Source organism: Lolium rigidum, chromosome 6 (genome assembly GCF_022539505.1).
Source record: "Lolium rigidum isolate FL_2022 chromosome 6, APGP_CSIRO_Lrig_0.1, whole genome shotgun sequence".
In the NCBI taxonomy this organism is placed as follows: domain Eukaryota; kingdom Viridiplantae; phylum Streptophyta; class Magnoliopsida; order Poales; family Poaceae; genus Lolium; species Lolium rigidum.
Window position 1 is genome coordinate 178,158,487 of NC_061513.1, and position 24,321 is coordinate 178,182,807.

The window sequence follows — 24,321 nt, forward strand, 5'->3', positions numbered from 1 at the left end:
CGGAGAACACTAGAGAGAAAAGAGCTCTCCGGGCAGGCTGAGATCCGCCGGGAAATTCCCTCCCGGAGGGGAAATCGACGCCATCGTCACCGTCATCGAGCTGGACATCATCTCCATCATCATCACCATCATCATCATCATCATCACCGCCATCTCCACCGCTGCACCTCGTCACCGCTCGTAACAATTTGGGTTTGATCTAGTTTGTTTGATAGGGGAAACTCTCCCGTGTTGATTTCTACTTGTTATTGATGCTATTGAGTGAAACCGTTGAACCAAGGTTTATGTTCAGATTGTTATTCATTATCATATCACCTTTGATCATGTTCCATATGATGTCTCGTGAGTAGTTCGTTTAGTTCTTGAGGACATGGGTGAAGTCTAAATGTTAGTAGTGAAGTATGGTTGAGTAATATTCAATGTTATGATATTTAAGTTGTGGTGTTATTCTTCTAGTGGTGTCGTGTGAACGTCGACTACATGACACTTCACCTTTATGGGCCTAGGGGAATGCATATTGTACTCGTTTGCCAATTGCGGGGTTGCCGGAGTGACAGAAACCTGAGCCCCCGTTGGTATATCGATGCATGAGGGATCGCATGATCTCAGAGTTTAAGGTTGTGGTTAGATTTATCTTAATTACTTTCTTGTAGTTGCGGATGCTTGCAAGGGGTATAATCACAAGTATGTATTAGTCCTAGGAAGGGCGGTACATTAGCATAGGTTCACCCACACAACACTTATCAAAACAATGAAGATTAATTAGCCGTATGTAGCGAAAGCACTAGACTAAAGTCCCGTGTGTCCTCGAGAACGTTTGGTCATTATAAGTAAACAAACCGGCTTGTCCTTTGTGCTAAAAAGGATTGGGCCACTCGCTGCAATTGTTACTCTCGCACTTTACTTACTCGTACTTTATTCATCTGTTACATCAAAACCCCCTGAATATTTGTCTGTGAGCATTTACAGTGAATCCTTCATCGAAACTGCTTGTCAACACCTTCTGCTCCTCGTTGGGATCGATATTCTTACTTATCGAAGATACTGCGATACACCCCCTATACTTGTGGGTCATCACTGGGCGGGCCGGCGGATGCCGGACCCTAGGCCGGACCAGACCGGGGCCGCCTCAGTAAGGGGTCCGGCTGGCATCAGCGCCACAGCCGGTTCAGACCGGGTGGGCCAGCGCGTGGACCGGTCAGGCCGGTCGGCTGGCTAGTCCTCCTCTTTCTTTTTCTTTTTATATCGCTTTTTCCTTTTCTTAAATAACAAATGCTCCCAAACTCCGATTTGAATGAAACCAATTTTGTTTAAAAGATAACAACAAATGCTATCCTATAGAAAGTGAAAACACACGAATCTATAGGAGGGGATTTTATCATGAATATAAAAGTATAACCTTATATCATGAATAACCGATAAAATCACCCAACCTTGAAAATATCATAGAAGAGTCATACGAATTCTGTTTTCGATGAACTTGGGCTTGTTGTAAAGCTAGCAACAAGCTCAAGAACCTCTCACAGGGAAACACCAAGAATCAAATAGGAATATGCAAAGTATGCAAAGGATTGAGCTCCCTAAGACGATGTGATCAAGTTACCCAACCGAAAGCCCCTCTTAATAGTGCGGCTATCTATCCTATAATCCGGTCTCCCATCAATCACCTTGAGACCAGTAAAAGGAAAACCTATCAAGGCCATACCTTTGCCTTGTGCATCCCGCTTGATCTTGATGATAACTCTTCAAGCTCCACACAAGCCGGAATGCCTTACTTGATCATCGTTACTTCGTGAAGACTCACAAATGCTCCCCCATACACTATGATAGGAAAACTCCATTGATGCACATCTTCACATGTCCATTATCACCAAATGGACGGCAAGCTTCAAGCATGTGATCCACTTGAGATGCTCATCTTGAACTTGCCCAACTCAACCTTGTATCTTCTCATACTCTATCATAATATCTTGAGGTGTATAAAGAATTCTTCACTTGAAATCAAGCTCTCAAGATCTTGATCATTCATTGCTTATCACATAAGATAGAGCATGGCTAATATTGAGTTCCACATAAGAACTCCTTCTTCATTTCTTCTTCCTGATCATATCACATATAGATCTTCAAATCGATGATCTTGATGCCAATACACAAGGTGTATCGTTATCTTCATGGCATCCATACTTGAATCCAACACATGGAATACAAGTAGTACCTATGGAAGATTCCTTCATATAAACTCAATGAAAACATCAGTCCATAGGGGTTGTCATTAATTACCAAAACCACACATAGGGGCAATATACCCTTACAGCAGTCAAATCTGCCCAGTAATTGCGTGTGACGATAGACCTTATGACCAGTGGTGGAGCCACGTTGAGAGCTGTGTGGTCAATTGACCACACAGCTTTTTGCCATGTTCTTTGTATTTTGGTATTAACCTTGTAAAAAATATTTAAAATAAGTAAAAATTATATGTATTTGACACCACAGATTTGAAATGAAAACACTGACTTTAAGTTCTGGCTCCGCCAGTGCTTATGACAAGGTCCCATAGAGGTCACTTCCTATCAATTGCACATGGCATTACTCAAGCACGCCTTGATGTCATCCCTGACATCATCGGTGAATGCCAATGATCAAAAGGATTGACTATAAGTTTGAGTTGATGTTATCATGTAGTGCTATAGGCTTGAGTCGAGTTTATCCTCAAGTGCTATAAGCTTGAGTTGTTTTTCTCCTTGAGTGTTGTAAGATTGAGTCAATGTCATCCTCGAGTGCTATAAACTGGAGTCGAGATTCTCCTTAAATGCTACAAGCTTGAGTCGAGTTTCTCCTCGAGTGCTGCAAGCTTAAGTCGATTTCATCCTTGAGTGCTATAAACTGGAGTCAAGTTTCTCCTTAAAATAATATGCTACAAGCCCAAGTTAAACCTCTCTTCGAATGCTTAAGAGCTTGAGTCTAGTTTCCTCCTTGAGTGCTACATTCTTGAGTCTATGCCCAACTACAAGCACTTGACATAGACTCGAGGGCTACTCCCATCGAGAGCGATGGCCGCACATGCGATAAAAACAAAGCGATTTTACAAACGACATAGATTCCTCTATAAAATCGAAGACTCGTTCTCATATGATTTCACATAAGCTTCATATCACATATGAACAGAGCGGAGTCTATAATTTCTCGATTACCCAGATCGCATCCGTTGCGAAAATATATCTGAATGTTGGGTCTACGACATAATGATAAGTCATAGAGATCTTATCTATAGGCTTGGAACTCGTTTCTGCGATGCTCTACCAGTTATTTATCGTGCCAACAACGAGCTCGATTCACTGAGACCTCCACGACATGAGTCGAGTTACGCCTAGTTTATACCGGATTTGAGTTCAGGATTCGAGTTTGAGTAGGTTACGTTGTTTTTGCCCTAGAGCAATTAACTGGTCACAATCCATCGGTTGAACCAGGCGTGTTAACCAAAATCCCTGACCTCATGAATTCCCAGGCTCATATTAACACTTGATCAATTCATCAACTACAACAAGAATCGAATTTGGCCGAGTCTCTACGCGAGTCTTCGACACCACTAGACACTCGGGGGCTACTAGAAAGTTCATTCAAGATAGAAACTAGTTTACGTACGACTCGAATAACGCGACACCCGAGACCTAGCCTTCTATATAAAGGCCAAGAGGGGCTTCCGAGCAAGGCTAAGCAATCCCAGGACACAACATCACACAATACAAACCCTAACCTAGTTAGACCGTAGCCAATCTCAGAGACTTTGTAATCTCATCATCAATACAAACTACAAGCAGCATGCAGTGTTTCTCCTCTGGAGACCTGAAGCTGGGTAAAACCCTCGTTGTCCCATTTGTCTTGTGTTTGTACGCCGGCGAAACCACCATCATGTCACATTCCTTAAACTCAAGTCCATCATGTGTGGGCATTGTCGTGGTTACCCCACGTCACTGCCAACATCCACTTCCGCTTTGCCCCATCTTCACAGTCATCAACCACCAAGGGGGTCGCCTCCTCATCTGCGATGTCAAGCTTTCCCAGGTCTTCCTCTAGTTTTTCCCTCGCCTCCCTGGGCGATAAGGCTTCCTTCTCCTCCCCCTTGCCTTGATCGGAAGAGGCCATGTCTCGTCGATGATCTCCAAGTCGCCCTGCCGATAAGATCATCATGCATTGCCAAGGTCCGCGAACCCCAACCGCATCTGAGAGAGAGAGAGAGAGGTACGGGAAAATATTGCATGATATCTATACAAGTTTTGTTATAACACACCAACATATATAATGTATCTTCGTACAAAATAAAGTCATACAATATATGTCTACATACTTAGATCTTCTTGGGAAGTATGAACCAGTTTAAAGTGTTTTACTGTCATACCAAATTGATTGATCAACATCAAAGATATTTGAGTGCATGAGAAGACTACAGGGTTTCCTCACAAATTCTTCCTATAAATATTACAAGAGTACCCTCCCATTGGAGGCATCTGAAGGGGGCAAATCGATCTGCACCCCACGTTTTACCATGTACAGTAAATTTCGGATCCCACTTTCTATCTCAGCCGTTCAATTCAGTGAAAATTTTCTCACTCGTTCAGCTTCCGAAAGAGTCCATGACGCATGGGACCAGCTAAGTGCGGGATCCGGCGGTCACAGGCAATCACAACAGCTCACGTAGATCGCGGGGGCGCCCAATCCTCGCGTCTCCTCTCTTTCCCCCAATCCCGTCTCTCCTCTTCCCTCCAATCTCCGCTTCTCCTCCTCCCCAATCGGCTGCCTCGACGTGCAACGCTGCTGTGGCGAACGCGATCAGGTGCTGGAGGACGACATCTCAGAGGAGGGTGGCGGCGAGCCGGCGGACCGGCTGGGATGACCATGGGGACGCGGCGCCAGATGGGAACGGCAGCGGTGGTGGCCTGGAGGAGGCGCCGCAGGATAGTTCGTCGAGGAGGGTGGCCTCAACGCGGAGAGTGGTGGCGGCGCGGCGCCTCGAGCTAGAGAAGGTCGTCCACGGCCGGCAGGGGTTCGAGATCTGGCGGATCGAGCGATGCACGGACGAAGGCCGCCCGGCCCCAGCAATGTCCACGGCGCGACCAGCTCCGGCAAGGGGAGGCCGACGTGAGCTCGGGCAGGGGCGGGTGCAGCGGGCAGGTGGCTGGCCAGGGTGGGCGCGGTGAGCTCCTGCTCCGGCAAGGGGCAGGCGCGGCGAGGTCTGGCTCCGGCAAGGGGCGCGCGCAGGAGAACTCCACCTCCAGCGGGGCGGCCGGAGGAGGCGCTGCAGGAGCGCGCATGGAGGAGGGAGCGGATCCAAACCTTCCCCCACCACCACGGTCACTGCTCCCTCAATAAGAAGCGCCACATCCCAACATGTACCGGTCGTTCACAGCCGGCTGGAGCTCGAAATCTGCTTCTCCAGTTTGTTGTCTGCTCCTGCCTGAACAGCTTCTGGACGAGGCAGAGAAGAGCTGCAGATCTCGTCAGAAAAAGGTTGGTCGTCATTCCCTTCTTCATCCATGCTGATTAGTCTCTCCATGTGAGCTCGTTTTTCTGACTCTTGGCATTCCCTTTATCGAACACAGCTGATGCCCACGCAGCCTTAGTATCTCAGTTTGATTTAGTGATTTTTTTCTGAAGATCTGAGGTGAATTAAGCATGGACGGATAGAGGTTCGTTGATGGGTACAGGTCTGACCACCAGCTGTTATTAAAGCCTTTCTAGAGTGATTTTTTTAGAATGATATTTCTTTTCTTGATGCCTATAATATACCTTGTTGTTTCTGGCTGTGTAAATCTGCAGGGGCAATGAGATGAGGTTGATCAGTGAACTGAAATTGCATATATTCTACTGATGTTTAGTAAAATCTGCAGCTTTAGGTTACATTTTGCAAATTTTAAAAGCCACAAATCAAAGTCCATGGTTATTTTGTAAATTCTGTTGTTTCAATTGTATATGATCTTACACTTGTTATTTCGGAGATACACTATGGAATCATATCATGTGCTTGCAGAGAGCAATACTGTTGTGTTTCTACTCAAAAGATTGTTGGACTCCGTTCAGGTCTACATGTCTGTATGATCTTCTTTTCATTTAATACCTACATCTCTTTTATTCAATTCTTATGTTGCCTTTCAACTCCAAGATCTCCCTGATACAAAACTGATCCAATATTTATTCTGTTACCGTATACTATGCCTCTGAACAGAATCTCAACAATAGTGGTGCTAGGAGAGAGCCAGTATTTTTCCATTTACTCATCCAGTGGAGGTCTCGCAACAGGAGTAGTATTAAGGTCAGTTGTTTTTGACATAAAATGCAGAGCGGAGCTGCTTTTCATTAATAATAGAGGAATATAATTACAAGCTAAAGAAAGCGAGTAAAAGAGATCCTAAGGTGTAGCAAATTAAATAGGACGCAAGGTTTCAGTCACTTTTCTTATATTGGTTGTCCTAGCCACTCATTTTGTTCCATCACGTAGTTTTTAAAATATCCTAAGCTGTAGCAAATTAAATAGGTGTTGGAAGCTAATGTCTTATTCATTTGTCATAATTTTAATCAGCCTATCTGCCACTACAATTAAAGTATTATATAGTTGATTATCAATGTACACAACACACGATAATGTTGTTGCTAGATATCGCCTAAAGCTGTAGATCATGGTTTGTTGTTCAACCTCCATGTATATGGTACAACTCATATTCCTCTTTCTCGCTCCTCTTTCCGATTCCTTTTCTTCCCCGATTTATTTTGCTGCTAGGGTTTGGTCGTCAAAGCGGATTCACCGGCTAGGGAGAGGAGCAACGGATCGAGGAAGAGGTGTAGAGGCAGCTACAGGAAAGATGTCTCCAGGCTCACCTGTGTGGGCTACCCCTGCTAAAAAATTCTTGGAGCTAAGTTATGCCTTCTATCACTTATTTACTTACTCTTGGATTTTCTTTCTTTGCATTAGATCATTTTTTGTGTATTTTTCACTGTGTATTCTTGTTTCTGCAGGTACAAGAAGTGAGGATAGGAAGTGGCTTATTCGGTTGGGTATGTCTAAACTAAAGGAGTTGTAAGTGACCCTGCAATATGTAATTTTGGCCATGTCAAGATTGTCTCAACTAATGACTGAACTTTATCTTGCCATTTTGCAGCTTGGATTTTCCATTAAGCTTGGTGAAGTATATTATGTTAGTGGACGAACAGAATACCATGGATGTCTTTGCTATTTTGGAGGCAGTTCTTTTTGTTGGTTCACCTCTTGTGATTATCTATATAAGACATGCGTAGTAAGTCACAGTACAGAGCTGCTATTCAGAACATCAGGAAGCTTATGATTTCCAATTCTGAGTTATGAGCTCTCTCACTTTGAGTAGGTATTTTGGTAGATCCAATTGTTACAGAAAAAAGGATATTTTGGCAGTATTTCTTCAGCTCCATTGAATAGGTATGGTTATTTTAGAATTTCGCAGTGACAACCATTTGTGTCCTTTTTATGGTTAAGAGTAACCTATTTGTTCACTTTCTTGACAGAGTGAGCAATTTGAATTTTTTTCTCGCCATGTGCTTGATGAATTGCTTACAAATGCATAAAATAAAATATTAACAGATCCCAGATCACCTTAAGTACTTAGTATGCTTAGACTATATAGCTACTCTTAATAACTACTGTTAAGTAGAAGGCCTACATGTGATCCTCCTGTTATAGAAAAGGTGGTTACTACATCTGTAGCTTTGTGCTTAATCATTTAGGCCAGTGCCATTTTCTTGTGGTTTTGCATCTTTCTTCGCCCCCTTCTTAAATTTCATAGTGATAATATCCATTGTTCATGTTATGTCTAGCAGCAAGGCGTCGGTCTAGGCCTGCAACGGCGGTGACAGAAGGCAGGCTATGATTGATCTTGAGATTGGCTTGACCCCTGTGTCGTAGCGGCTGCTGAATAGAAGAGCTCTATCTTGAGAATTCAAGGACCCCTGGGTTGAGGAGGACTCGGCCAGGGAATGCATTCATTGCTGGTGCGTGTGCTATGGTCCCTTCTCCAACTTTCGTTTTGGAAGCATTTGCAGGTAATTAAGCCAAATATTAACAATGTTCATCTTGTCTCCTTCGGGATACTCATAAATTTGGATTAACCTTTATTTTTTTATTCATAGGATATTTGGCTTCTAATACCTTCTAGAAAAAAAAATGTTTATCTATTGTGGCATGTGAAGTGAGAGCACGTGCACCCCTCTGAAACTCAATTATATTCTTTGTTCATTTCCAGATTTCACCATACCCGTTTATATACCCAATTATATTCTTTGTGCACTACTTGGGTTACTGGTTTGGGAATATATCACTAACTTTTCTTTTGCCTGACTAGCTTTTCTGCGAACAAAAGGGGACTATAGAGCTTGAGGTGCTGTTTTTATTTAGAAAGAAAATAAATATGATAAGATCAGCCAGCTTTAATTATATGAATCAATTCAGAGCATTGCCGCTCTGTTTTTATTTTATCACACATGGAGGAAGCGTAACACCCCAGAAATTATTATTTATTTCCGGGAGTGGCGCTCATGGACTGCCAGAGTTGCGGGTAGCTAAACTTTACCGATTCATTCTTCCTCCTTGTAGGAAGCTACTATTTAACAGGGACACGAGTAACAACAGGATTCCACATGTGAATAAGGATTGGAACGTGAATGTCGACGCGAGCTCAATACACTATGATCTGACCATCTACAACATCCAACCGTGTTTGACCCTTCCAGGTTCAATGTATGCATTGCAAGCCTGAAGAAATTAGTACCATAGATATAGCTTTGTGACTAGACTGATTGTACATTTGGTTTAACAGCTGCAGAACATGCGCGAGAAAAATAATCCAGGAAAAAGAAGTGCTTAACATTGTTCTAACAAAAACTCAGCCAATTTTACAATACCTGGTTGGTCACAGGACTAATTTAGTTCTATAGTGGGCGCAAACTCTCTTAGTTATTAAATATTATGCATTTGATATTTCGCATGTTTGGTGCTCACTGATATACAATATTTCATATTTAGAGACAAGAAAGTCGGGTTGGTTCTAATTTAATTTTTGTTTTCAGGCTGGCCCATCAGATCCCAAGCAATTCCCCTTCATTTTAGCCGGGAACAAGGTTCATGTAGACACTGGAAGCAGACGAGTGGTTAGTTTCTAGAACACTCAGATTTTTTTACCACAAACACTCTACAATTAATTCTGGTAGAAAAGAAAAACTCAATTGTTTACACATGTCCAGCTTTGCGTGGCGACGCATTTGACCTCTAAAAAATTTCTTCGCTTATTGATTGAAAATGAGGATGGTACATGTGGTTAATTACAATCTCCTCCATTTGAATGATAGCATTTACTAATTGTTTTCTCATGAAACAGGTTCTGTCGGAGCCAAGGTCCAGTTCATTTTTTGTTTGCGGCATATAGATGTTTGTCACACATGGCCAGCTTTGCGTGTGTATAAAATAACCTCTTACAATGGCCAAGGGAAACTGAATATTACTATAATTGCTGATCTTCTTATGCTGCAGTATCTTGAAAAGCCAATCAAGGTATGGTAACATGTTTCACATGATATGTCTCTGGTTATGTTAAACAGGAAAAAATGAAAGAGAAAAGAGAATAGGCAATTATGACAGAAGCACGGACATCTTGAATCAATGCATAAGGCAGGTTGTATCACTTTTCTTGATCTGGTTGATGGTTAGTATTCTCTTGTTAGAAGTCGCATCTTTGATGTCGGGGCCTGGGATTTTTTTTAATATGCTAATGGTCAGCCTGGAAGTCCGTGACATGTTTTCATAGACTGTGGTAGACCGGTTATTAAGTGGCATACTTTCTTCCTCGGTTTCTATTTTAGTTCTCGGATGTCCTCAATATTGCTTTGCTTCGCCATATCGGCTCACACTCTTGATGCTCGAAAGCTATTATTTCAAAACTATGCTCTATCTTCAAAAGTTCGGATGTTTGTTTGTGCTTTCTGTTTCTTCCGTTTTGGCAGAAGCTATTTTAATCGTTTCTTTTGCAACAACAAGTTAAAAACTTTGTTCTTTATAAAATTGACCAGGATTTGTAAACCAATACATTATTAACAGTAGTTGGTGGGACCTGAAATGTAGTATACCTAATTCCGCTCTGAAGATAAATAGTTTAAGTCACTTATTGCGCTCTCGTTACTTGTTTCCAACAAATTGCGAAGATGGTGAACTCATTATTATATTTTACTTTAGTGAATAAATTCATAATTGTTTCCCATCTTTGGATTTTTCCTTCAAAAATTCAGATAGTTTGGTTATGCTTATCTTGGTCAGACAAATATTAGTCCTCTTTTTTTCGGAATACAAATAAAAAGCATTCATGAAGGGAGCAAGCTTTACAAAACAATAGTGTTACTGTTAGTTCATGGGCCATGTAGCAGAGCATAGCTTACCCCATTTCAAATGTAGGTATTTTGAAAGCATCTACGAGGTTTGGAAAAATAGCGGGGCTTGTGAACTCGCTATTATCGGTTCAGCCGCTGGCTCAAGATTCAGAATTGTTTCTCTTTTATGTGCTTTGCCTTCAAAAGTGTGGATACCTTATTATGTTTTCAGTTCCTTCTTTGGTTTTTACAGTTCATTTTGACGCACAATGGGGGCCGGAACTCCACCGAAACCGTAAGTACCTGCTGCCCGCGAGGCTTTGTGGCTCTTAGCAGAAAGGTATCCATTATCTTTAGGTAAAGACTGGCATCTTTATTATTAGAGAAAGGGCCTAGTGCGATTGTCCAAACAGGCCCAATGCGAGAAACGATAGTGCTCAAAATATTATTGTACATAAAGCACATTATTTGAGTAGGCAAATTCCGACATCACCAAAGCCCACTTCGTTCTCTCGCTCTCCTCGCGGCGCTCCTTGCTCGCGGAGCGGCATACCGAAAAAAGTGAAGCCTCCCATGAGTGACTAGTTGGGTGGTATATTCTAAATGGGTCAGTTATAAACAAATCCGTCTTTTACGGCCGATTGAGACTGTCTTCCCTAGAAATAGAACGCTCTTTGACGAGAAAGCCGTCTAGCACCTGTAGCTGGCTTGCTTCACGTCCCGCTGTTTGCTTACGAGTTTGGTAGCGAGCCGAGGCAGACGTTTGTAGATCTTGCCTCGATTCCAAAATAAAATACAGTGATTATGACAGAAGTGGAGGCTTTAATTTCACAAATTGTTTAAAAAATAGTATTTCAAGATTGTGTTATCGCGTGCATGTGTTCCCGCATGAAAGTAACTGTTCAGTTCCAGTACTTTAGCTGCCTACCTGGGTACGCTGCTGAAACTGATGAATAAAATACTGCCTCATTATTGCAAAAGTTTCGAATCGGTAGACCATACTTCTAAGTGTACCATTTCCATCAATACTATTTAGTGGTTACATTTTATTCATACAGAGCTTGCAGTGTGTCTTATACAGGCTACTAATTTTACATCCTTTTGCATTGTAAGTGTGTACTATACTGCTGCGTGAAACAACCGGCCAAGGTTCCCTTGTTCCTATGACTATTTCTGGAGTCAAGTCTATGGATATCAACGTTGCGGGACACACCGTTGCTATAGCAGATACATGGAGAATGTAGCTAATTTGGTGGTCAAGGATTTGAACTACCGCTGGTTAATGCAAATACAGGAAGAGAACGGACATATCAGGAGTCAGCTCACATATATCGCTGTTCGGGAACACACCGCTGATGTAGCAGTTATTATCGTGTATGCAGCACCATTGTTTTGTGAAACCAAAATGGATCCAGAGCAAGGAGAAATTGTGCTATCACATTGATGAAATGCTATAGCACAGGTGGTGATCTGGAAGCACATGATTAGCAAATTTGCAAAATTATCTGAGATCTTCAACCATTCCATCCTGTCTTATGCAGTGTTGTTGGCTTCAGGTGTTATTGGACAGTTAAATTTTTGTAGAATGTACACATGAATTCCACCAGCTACGTTCTGTAATATAACTATTTCAGTATTAGACTTTAGATGAAACAATACTTGTTTCTATCTATAGGTGTAATGTACGCATGAATTCTGCCAGCTATGTTTTCTAATATACTTGTGATAATATTAGACTTAGATGAAATAAAATACTTGTTTCTATCTATAGATATTGGAATCTATGCTATGTGTACCTCAGGGAGACCTTGATGAGCCGCACAGTTTAAAGCCAATAAATCCCAATCCTTGTGCCCGGGCACAATGGGACCTACCGAAACATGGGGGCTTCAATTTGTTCTGCATTTGTTTGTTGTCTGGCTCAGGTTAACTGCAATTGTTATCCGAATTGAACTACTAACCAAAATATGATTGAGGATCCCTGTAGCGGCAATGATGCTAAGCGGGTCTAAGGGGTCGGAAGAGGAAGAGGAGGACGTAGAAGAGGTGGAAGGAGACGTCGAATGGGAGGCAAAGGGAGTAGCCAAAGGAGGGCGGAGGAGCTGTCGCGTCGTTGGATGCCGATGGAGCTCAGCCTGGATAGCCAGCCAACTCGGCTGCCCTCCCTTTACCACTATTCAGGTGGCAGCGGAGGTAGGGGCGGACCTACGTTATGCTACCACGGGTCACAAGACACCGGGTAGAACTTCCATTCCTTGGTAAATTTTAACCATTTATAGTGTGTGACACCTTTAAATATAGGCAACACCGTTATTTTATGGCCTTTGCTAAAACACACCGTCTGATTATGTTTTTGTCAGGTACCATTACAATTTTGTGACACATTTGCCAGAACATACCACCAGCCTGAAAACGGAAAGTTTTGTGCAAAGCTTTCCTTCTTAGTTAGGTGTTAGGTGGTGTGTTCTGGAAAATATGCCACCGAATTGTAATGGTACCTGAAAAATACACAATCGAGCGGTGTGTTTTAGAAAACGCCAAAATAATGGTTTCATGTGGCAAATTTTTCCAAAAAAATATGAGTGACTCAGGGAGTGACACCGGTATGTTTTTTTTTCTGGATCCAGCCCTAGGCGGAGGGAGGGTTAGAGCTCCGCTCCAAGGGTCTGATACTAAAGCAGTTAAATTACGTGCTAATTCATAATACTATAATAAGCTACAACTTATGCTTTAATTTCCGATTTAATTCTGCTATTTGCGTGATAGCGCAACCGGTCATCTAGTAGATGATAAATCTTGGAGCTAACCATTCAATAGAGAACGTGAAACTAGCATTTTGGCCAAAACTAATAGACATCAAATGTTTTGGCATCCAATTTAACTCTGGTGTGCTTACTCCTATCCACTTCGCGAGTATATAAAGAAAATATTATCTAACTTGCACTGAACTAATGAAATATACTTACCCTTTCAAGACAGAGCAAGGAAAATAAGATTTCTCCAGCAACAATAATTCATGAGAATTTATTTGCAAGAATAATTATATTCTTATTTTCTGATTTGCAAAATGAAAGAACTTCAAAATATGACAGGCCTGACCATATGCAATATGAATACCAGACCTAGAAGGCAGACGTGTTTATGCTCAAAATAAAAAGCAGAGAAAAAATTAAATATCAGCTGGCATCCCCCCACATGTAATTGAGTTAATGGCCCACACGACCAGGCCTAGACGGCAGCTGTTCATCCGCTCCCCACATGTAATTGGGTGAAGAGCCCACACGACCAGGCCCAGCAGATTTGCCCCCTCAACATCTGGGTTACAGGTTCGCGCCACCGAACCCAGCGATTGGTTTGGCCAATCTTTGCTATATAAATCGGTCAGAATACCTGCAATGTTTCGAGGTGGGACTATTTCGCTCGCTAAACCACCAGCGCCGCAGCTCGTACCGCTAATTTTTCGGCTCCCCGTAATCAACGCTCTCCGAGTCTCCTCTCTCTCTCCTCGCACAGCGCAGGCTTCCTCGAACCCCCGCAAGCCGCCGCTTCCCCCTAGCAGCCCAGCGCCGCCTACCGCCATGGATCCGGGCCGAGCTCCCCGCCGCCATGGATCCCAATTCTTCGCCGCCATGGATTCCATCTCTTCACCGCCATGGATCCCGGACCTGGATTAGCCCGTGCGCCACCCGAGTTTCACGACCAGCCTCCTCCTCACGCGCCTCTGCGGTTTGCCGGTTTCCCGCTCCTCCGCCTTCCTCCGGACGACCTCGAGATGGAGTGGAGACCGCCTGGCCTTCTCCCAATCTCCCTCCCGTCGCCTCCTTTTCTGAAGCTCCTCCTCGGTGAGGACATATCCGTGAGCAGCAAGGGCGTCTACACTGCGCTCGCCATCTCCAACGCAACGCCATCGCCAACCTCCCAGGTACGGTGGTACAAACCCCGTGTGTCCAATCCGATGGTTCGATTTTTGTGTGACTAATTGATTACTACTCTACATTCCTACAATACAATTTGAATGATGAATTCTGTATTTTGTAGATCGTGCCTTCTCATTATTGTCTACAAGAGATTGCTGATAAGGCATTCCAAATGTTCATGTCTTTCTTGCACACGAACTTTATTACTGGCCCTGTCCTAGCAGCTCCACCTCCTCCACCTCGTGACGAAGAATGACACAGTGTTGTCCAAGAGCATCTTCTAGCCTCCCTTGCTTTCATTGTGTAAATTATATCTTAGCTACAAATTACACCACGGTATGAACTTACCAACTACAGTAAAATAAATAGTGTTGCTCCTGCAGATGCTCTCGACATATACCCTTATGAAGTTGATTCAGTTTTTATCAAAGTGGCTTCAGTATTAGCAGCGGCAAAAAATCTATCCATAGTGGTTTATGGATTCATTTCTTTGTGCAAGTAACGATTTGCAGTTTTTCTAACCAATCCTTTGTGTGCATGTCCACATATTGTCACTTAGTCAGTGGGGGTTTGATAAAATGCCTATGGTCACTCAATTCATTTCTTAGTGCAAGTAATGCAGTGCAGTATTTTTAATCAATCCTCTGTGGGCATGTCCACATATTGCCACTTAGTGTGGGTTTGATAAAATGCCTCTACAGGTTAGAGCTGACATTAGAGTTGTTCAGTAATATATCCTCCATGACACTGAATCAAGATATTTGTAATTCCATGTTTCTGCAATTTTATTGTTTCTGTATATAGATTTGAAAAATAATTATTTTCAAATATTCAGTTACAGTGAAGTACACTGTTTTTATGGGAAATCTACTTACGAATTGTATACAAAACAATGCGCTAATTGGGAGTTGGAGTACGAACATTGATATTTAGTATATGCCATATTTTAGAAGAGTATCATGTATTTTAAGCGGGCATAGAAAATGAGACGAAGAAATCAACAACGCAATAAAATTTCTTAGTCAGCTATTGCACCTATTCAAAATGATAAGTTATTTTCTATTAATGGCGTAATGAACAAATGACTTTGCTATTCTATTAAAAACTGTTATTCTCTAAATCAAACATTACACATTAAAGAAGATACATATAACCTTGACTTCTTTTTCAAACAAACACTACAATGATGCCCTCACATTTGCGAGGGCCACATTAATAGTTAAGACTAAGAACAAGACAAGTAAAGTACCTTGCAAAATCTAAAAGAGAAAAGAGAGCTCATAGTTGTGCAACCTCCCCAAGTTTGTGTGTTTGCGCTAAGTTGATGATGAAGATGACGGCGCCAGAAAATACCTTTGCAGTCACCTTGGAAATTGTTGTGCTCCTAGCTTGATGAAGATGTAATTGTGAGATGCTCTTCCCACTCCCCGGCAACAGCGCCAGAGAATAGTCTTGATGATGTTGGAACTGCAAGTACAGAGTGTCGTGTCAGCAAAGTATTTTTCCCACAAGGATGACTTGAGGGTTTATATCAAACTCTCGGGGAATAGAGTAAAGAGTTATCTCTCTCTCTTCTTCTAGCAATCATGCAAAATAAAATAAAGCCTTGTATCCCCAACTCCATCGTGTGGTTGTCAAGCACAAGGTTTCGTGTAAGTAAAATTAAAATAAAGTAGTAACTAGAGTAAAGTAAAATAAACAAGTAAAGTAAACTAAGTATGTTTTGGGGTTTTGAATGCAAATAAGATGACTAAATATTTTTGTATTTTCGAATTAAAATAGTGGTGCAAATAAAAAGTAAGATAAATTCAATGAAAAGGTGTTTCTTATGATTAAAATTGATCCGGGGTTCATGTGTTCACTTCGACAATTTTCTCTTTTAAGTTGTAGTGGATAATAACAATTCATCAATGAGATATAAAGAATATATATCTTCAACATGTGTAATATACGCATTCATATGGGCCTCACATCGTCCTAACGCAGAGATGATGCAACACATCTCTCTTATACTCCACAAGACAGGAAAAACTTCAAACAATCTTGTATTAAGAATTAACAAAATATAGTCATAAGTACTTTAACATGATGTTTGGATATCAAATATGCTACCTTGAACAAATAAGATCATCACTTTTGTCATGTGACGAACATAGCACATGTATTCACATTATCCCTAGTGAGGTAGCAAAAGAAAAGGCAAAGCCATAATAGATCATGAATTTGTTGTCACTATCCAATTATTAAAACCAAGCTATTCCATCTAACACACACATCACCCCACACACGTTCTTACATACAAGTTGGATTAGAACCAATACTTAAGAACAAGGTATATAATATGCATTTATCAATATATCTTACCTAAAGAATAGTCAAATCTCATAGCATCGTATCATAAAATAAAGATCCCTCGCATAGGTATTACATATATGACCATAATCATGTTGCGCAGCTCATATAGCACTAACAACTATGAAGAACATGAGAGAAATAGATCAATCTACTGCCACAAACCCGTAGTCCAGAGGTGGACTACTCCCCCTTGATCATGGTGATGATGAGGAAGACGTTGGAGAAGGTGGAGATCCCTCCGGCGGCGGCTTCCGCGGAGTTTCCCCCTCCAATATTCTCTATTGTAGCTTTCATTTTCGTGTTTCTGTGTTTTTATGGCGTTCTCCTCCAGAGAACCCTCGGGGGTCATATATATAGTGGTTTTAAGGTCAAAATACGCCTGTTCGCGAAAGAATCAAGCGAATTGGACGATCGATGACCGAAAGAGGGGGTGGCGCTCCCTAGCAAGGTGGGCGCGCCACCTGGCCTCTTTTGGCCCTCAGGCCTCTCCAGGTCTGCTCCAAAAGCCCATCTTGCTTCTTCTGGTGAAAAAATGACATCACTGGAATTCTAGCTCAGTTTGACTCCGTATAGGTCTCTCAAAGTGAAAAATACACAAAGTATGTATTCCTGTTCTGCAGAGTTATAAACCAATAAAGGGAATCATTGGTAAATCCTCAGAAATCAATGTACAACTTGGTATTATCATCATATATGTTGTAAATACGTGGGAATTCATGTTAATACGTGACAAAGTTCATGTATGTATTTTACATGCATCACACGTGTTTATTGAAAACACAAAGAGAACGACGTTTTACTTGTGTTGACGGGAATTGACTAAGGTCATCGACATGAGCGCGATAAACTTCGGCATGACCTTTGATGATTTCTTTTGTTTTGGGAAGAAATAATTCAAATGGGAACATTTGAATTCCACATTTGAAATTCAAATTGGATTTGAAATCATAAATAAATATAAGTAATTCATGATTGTTGAATTACTAAGCCCGGGGGGCGGATATTCTGACCCGTGAGGTACCAAACGGTCATATTCCATTGGGAGGGGGTATATAAGATCCCCTTCTTGCTCCTTGGGCGGGTTGCTTCTCCTACTCTCTCTCTACTCTATGGTTGACCTTGAGAAGCTTCCTCTCCCTCTAATCCCTCCATGATTCTTGCAACTATTTGAGGGAAAAGAGAGAGTAGATCTAGATCAACATATTGACCAATAAAATCCCTCTCTTTGTGAGGGGAATCCACTAGATCTAGATCTTGGAGAAATTTGGTGTTCCTCCTATTATTTATTCTTCCTCTCTTATTCCCTCAGTAGCTTTTGTAGCTTTGTTGGAATTTGAGAGGGCAGGACTTGAGCATCTTAGTGGTGTTCTTGCAATTGCATTTGGTGCATCGGTTTATGTTCTCTACGGTGATACGTGGAAGTGAAAGCAAGAAAGTTGTTACTCTTAGGTTCTTGGAACCCTAGATGATTTTGAGGCATTTGTGGCGACTTCTTGGGAGCATCCAATTTAGTTTTGGATGTGTGCCCCAACCTTTGTGTAAGGCCCGGTTTCCGTCTCGAAGGAAATACCTTAGTGGAACCGTGACCTAGGACTTTGTGGCGAAGGTCACCGAAGAATAAGGTGAGGCCTTTGTGGCGCTCGGTGTGTGTTGTGACTACCGCATCTTGGGGTGAGGCCTTTGTGGCGTTGGTGTGCATCGAGCAACCACATCTCAAGGTGAGGCCTCTTGTGATGTTCGAGATCACTAAGCCACCGCACCTCTCCAACGGAGATTAGCACTCGCAAGAGTGTCAACCTCGGGATAAATCATTGTCTCCTGCATGCCTCGGTTATCTCTAAATCCAAGCTCTTTACTTATGCAATTTTCTTTTGTGATAGCTATCGTGCTTGAATTTATATATCTTGCTATCACATAGTTGCTTGTATTGCTTAGCATAAGGTGTTGGTGCACATAGGTGAACTATAGCATATAGGTTTTGGCCTTGACAAAGTAAACACTATTTTTATTCCGCATTTGTTAAGGCCATCTCGTAAAGTTTTAAACCGCCTATTCACCCCCCCCCCCTCTAGGTGACATCCGTGTCCTTTCAATTGAGAGGCATAATGAGAATTCCACAAATGACACTGATTCATGAGAATCATATATGAGAAACTCTACATATGTCGACATATAGTTCTTCCTGGGAATTGATAAAATTCGTTTGGGTCCTGAACCAAAATCCATGGAGAGTGTTGCTTGCACTTATATTGGTTCAAATGAAAGGAAGCAATTGAGGAAGGGTAGTGCTCTCTCATAAGAGAGAGATATTTACGATACTAAAACATGCTCCTCATAAGTATCTTTCGTTGGGAATATAAGTGAATTTTGATGGGATTCGTAGCATAGAAAACAAAAAATTTCCTACCGCAAGAACGAACAACAAGCCAAGATCCAATCTAGAAGATGGTAGCAACGAGAAGATCATGAGACTAACCCTCGAAGATTTCCAAAGCCTACGAGATTAGATCTCGTTGTTGCTAAAGATGATCACTTGCCGCTTTCAAAAGCGCGTAGAAGATCTTGACGGTGCCACAGTCGGGCAGCACCTCCGTACTCGGTCACACGTTCGGTGTTGATGACGACGTCCTTCTCCCCGTTCCAGCGGGCAGCGGAAGTAGTAGATCCTCCTCGAAATCCCGACAGCACGACGACGTGGTGTCGGTGGCGGTGGAGATCCCCGGCAGGGCTTCGTCTAAGCTCTACGGGAGAAGTGGGAGGAGGGAGGCGGCTAGGGTTTGGGGAGAGGGGGCGCTGGCTTGGGAGCCCTTGGGGTGCAGCTAGATTGGTGTGTCCGGCCCCCTCCCTCTCCCCTCTTTATATAGGTGGAATCCCTAGGGTTTGCCAGAAGTGTTCGAATAAGACCCCAATTCAAAAACTTCCATATGGACGAAACCTAGAGGGACAGGGACTCCTCCCTTTCCCTCCTTCTTGGCCGGCCAAGATGGTGGAGTCCACCATGGACTCCACCCTCCCTCTTAGTTGGCTGGTTAGGGTTGGTGGAGTCCAACCGGGACTCCACCTTCCATGGTGATCTCTTCCGGAAGGTTCTAGAACATTCTAGCGCCTTCCATAAATGCACCGGATCATTTCCAAACTTGGAAAATGACTTCCTATATATGAATCTTATTCTCCGGACCATTCCGGACCTCCTCGTGTTGTCCTGGATCCTATCCGAGACTCCGAACAACATTCAAACTCCATTCCATATTTCATATCTACTTAAAACGATATCAAACCTTAAGTGTGTCACCCTACGGTTCGTGAACTATGTAGACATGGTCGAGACTCCTCTCCGACCAATAACCAATAGCAGGATCTGGAGATCCATAATGGCTCCCACATATTCAACGATAACTTAGTGATCGATTGAACCATTTTCATACGATACCGATTCCCTTTGTCACGCGATACTCTACTTGTCCGAGGTTCGATAATCGGTATCTCCATACCTTGTTCAACCTCGTCACCGACAAGTACTCTTTACTCGTATTGTGGCATGTCATCTCTTGTGACCTAGTCACATGCTTGCAAGCAAATCATACGACATTCCACCGAGAGGGCCCAGAGTATATCTATCCGTCATCGGGATGGACAAATCCAACTCTTGATCCATATGCCTCAACTCACACTTTCCGAATACTTAATCTCATCTTTATAACCACCCATTTACGTAGTGGCGTTTGATGTAATCAAAGTACCCTTCCGGTATAAGTGATTTACATGATCTCATGGTCGAAGGACTAGGTAACTATGTATCAGAAGCTTATAGCAAGTTGAACTAAATGACGTGATCTTATGCTATGCTTATTTGGGTGTGTGTCCATTATATCATTCATCTAATGACATAACCTTGTTATTAATAACATCCAATGTTCATGATCACGAAACCATGATCATCTATTAATCAACAAGCTAGTTATACAAGAGGCTTACTAGGGACTCCTTGTTGTTTACATAACACACATGTATCAATGTTTCGGTTAATACAATTATAACATGGTATGCAAACATTTATCATAAACACAAAGATATATTATAATAACCACTTTATTATTCCCTCTTGGGCATATCTCCAACAGTCTCCCACTTGCACTGGAGTCAATAATCTAGATTACATTGTAAGGTACCTAACACACATGATATTCTGGTGTTGGTCATGCTTTTCCCTAGGGAGAGCTTTAGTCAACGGATCTGCCACATTCAGATCTGTGTGTACTTTGCAAATCTTTACTTCACCATCTTCGATGTACTCGCGAATCGAATGAAAACGCAGCTTGATATGCTTCAGCTTCTTGTGTGACCTTGGTTCTTGTGCATTGGCGATGGCACCCATGTTGTCACAGTAGATGACTAATGGGTCCAATGCACTAGGAACCACACCAAGCTCAAGAATGAACCTCTTTATCCATACCGCTTCTGATGAAGCCTCCGAAGCCCCTATGTATTCCGATTAAGTTGAAGACTTCGCCACTGTGCACTGCTTGGAAATCATCCAGCTTACTGCAGCACCATTCAATATAAACACGTACCCAGACTGAGACTTAGAGTGTTCCAACTTGCATCGGTGTAACTGGTTACAACGAGCTCTTGGTCACCGCCATAACAAAGAAACATATCCTTAGTCCTTTTCAAGTACTTCAGGATATTCTTGACCGCTGTCCAGTGTTCCATTCCTGGATCATTTTGATATCTGCTGGTCAAACTAATAGCATGTGCGATATCCGGTCTAGTACACAGCATGGCATACATGATAGAGCCTACTGCTGAGGCATGGGGGATATTGTTCATCCTCTCTCTTTCTTCTGCCATAGCCGGACCTTGAGTCTTACTCAAGACCTTACCTGGCAACATAGGCAAGCACCCTTTCTTGCTTTCATCCATTCTAAACTTCTTTAGAATCTTGTCCAGGTATGTACTCTGTGAAAGCCCTATTAGGCGTCTTGATCTATATCTATAAATCTTGATGCCTAAAATGTACGCTGCTTCACCAAGGTCTTTCATTGAAAAACACTTATTCAAATAACCTTTAACACTGCTTAGTAGTTCTATATCATTCCCAATCAATAATATGTCATCTACATATAATATCAGGAATGCTACAGAACTCTCACTCACTTTTTTTTTGTAAATACAAGCCTCACCATGAGTCTGTATAAACCCGAAGTCTTTGTTCACCTTATCAAAGCGTCGGTTCCAACTCCGTGATGCTTGCTTCAGTCCATAAATGGAACGCTGAAGTTTGCATACCTTGTCAGCATTTTTAGGATCGACAAAACCTTTGGGTTGTACCATATACAACTCTTCCTCAATGTCACCATTAAGGAACGCCGTTTTGACATCCATCCGCCAAATCTCATAATCGAAAAATGCAGCTATTGCTAACAAAATCCTCACGGACTTTAGCTTCGCTACGTGTGAGAAAGTCTCATCGTAGTCAACTCCTTGAATTTGTCGGAAACCCTTTGCGACAAGTCGAGCTTTATAGACAGTAATATTACCATCATCATCTGTTTTTATTTTGAAGATCCATTTATTCTCGACAGCCTTGCGGCTATCAGGTAAGTCTACCAAAGTCCACACTTGGTTATCATACATGGATCCCATTTTGGATTTCATGGCTTCTTCCCATTTGTTGGAATCTGGGCTCATCATTGCTTCTTCATACGTCGCAGGGTCTTCATCATTGTTATCCACAATCATGACATTTAGACAGGGATCATACCAATCAGGAGTGGTACGCTCCCTCGTCGATCTGTGAGGTTCAGTAGCTTCCTCGTTCGAAGTTTCATGATCATTATCATTTGCTTCCTCTCCTATCAGTGCAGGCTGCACATGAACATCTTCCGGTACTGCGCTACTGTGGTGACCCAATGTACCACTGCATGGTGTAGTACACAAGTCGTTGACATAACACAAGTGAAACACCGTTCCACTCATATTACATCTCTCAGAGTGGTACAACAGAAACATATGCGAGTCCAAGGTATGTCAATAGAAGGATACACAAACTGTTTACAGAAGATCAACACAGGCTCCTACTTTACAGTGAGGTAAAACTTCAAATAAAGTTCCAGAAGAACGACACGTAGACTAACTTATTGCTAACTCAAGCTAAAGAGCTACTTGGCTTGCTATAGAAATCTAGCTACTTAGGTGCTAGGATTAGGGAAAGGTTCCCTTCTATTACTAGTCTAAGTTTCCACTCTAGCTGATGCAGAAGTTGACTCCATTGACTTCTCTGATTGGATTCTTCATCTTGTTGCAGTTGACTCCTTTGTCTTCGAGTACCACTGTAGTTTCTCCTCCCGTGCCTCCATAGCTAAGCAGGGGATTTAAGAGTGGGATGAGTACGAGCGTACTCAACAAGTTCATATTAGGAAATAAGTGTATCATGCACTAGCTACAGCCATAGACCAGGAAGTCATAGGCAAATGCAAGTTTTTGTAAACATTTCTTCAAAAGGTTTATTTTATTCTGAAAACTATGCCCGTCAGTCTTCACAGGTTGACCAGAACTTCATGGAGTTCCTTTCCTGCCGCGTTCGTAGTTCCCTTCCCGAAACAGGGAGTGACTGCCACAATTCGGTACCCTCTGCAGAGGTGCGTTACTTTTCCCATAAGAGAACTTATCCTTGATACCAACCGGGTGATCTTTCCCGTCCACACTCCCTTGGTGTGGGGCCAGGTGTAAGGTCCAAGCCAATCACTGCCTTCTCCGCGACCCTGCATACCCACCCTTTTGTCCATCCGTACACCCCCGGTAGACATCTGATACGTCTCCAACGTATCTATAATTTCTTATGTTCCATGCTAGTTTTATGACAATACCTACATGTTTTATTCACACTTTATGATGTTTTTATGCATTTTCTGGGACTAACCTATTAACAAGATGCCGCAGTGCCAGTTCCTGTTTTCTGCTGTTTTTGATTTCAGAAAAGTTAGTTTACGGATATTCTCGGAATTGGACGAAACAAAAGCCCACGGCCCTATTTTCCACGGAGTGTTCCAGTAGACCGAAGGAGAGACGAAGAGGAGCCACGAGGCTTCCACACCATAGGGCGGCGCGGCCCCACCTCCTGGCGTGCCGCCATATGGAGTGGGCCCCTCGGGCGTCCCCCGACTCTACCCCTTCTCCTATATAATCCTCCCGACGCGAAAACCCTAACACTGAGAGCCAGAATACCATAACAGTTCCAGAGATGCCGCAGCCGTCAACCCTAACTCGGGGGGTTCAGGAGATCTCCTCTGGCACCCTGCCGGAGAGGGGAATCATCAGGAGGGCTCCACATCACCATGCCCGCCTCCGGACTGATGCGTGAGTAGTTCATCCTTGGACTATGGGTCCATAGTAGTAGCTAGATGGTTGTCTTCTCCTCTTGTGCTATCATGTTTAGATCTTGTGAGCTGCCTATCATGATCAAGATCATCTATTTGTAATGCTACATGTTGTGTTTGTTGGGATCCGATGAATATGGAATACTATGTCAAGTTGATTATTGATCTATCATATATGTTATTTATGATCTTGCATGCTCTCTGTTGCTAGTAGAGGCTCTGGCCAAGTTGATACTTGTAACTCCAAGAGGGAGTATTTATGCTAGATAGTGGGTTCATGTCTCCATTGAATC

At 42.5% G+C, this 24,321-nt stretch overlaps 1 long non-coding RNA gene across 1 annotated transcript; it reads left to right on the top strand.

Moving 5' to 3' along the window:
- The first annotated feature begins 8,629 nt into the window (after positions 1-8,629).
- LOC124659320 lies at positions 8,630-9,769 on the top strand. The gene is made up of 3 exons (XR_006989539.1): positions 8,630-8,758; positions 9,088-9,168; positions 9,616-9,769. It is a non-coding gene; the product is annotated as an uncharacterized LOC124659320 (long non-coding RNA).
- The last annotated feature ends 14,552 nt before the right edge of the window (positions 9,770-24,321 follow it).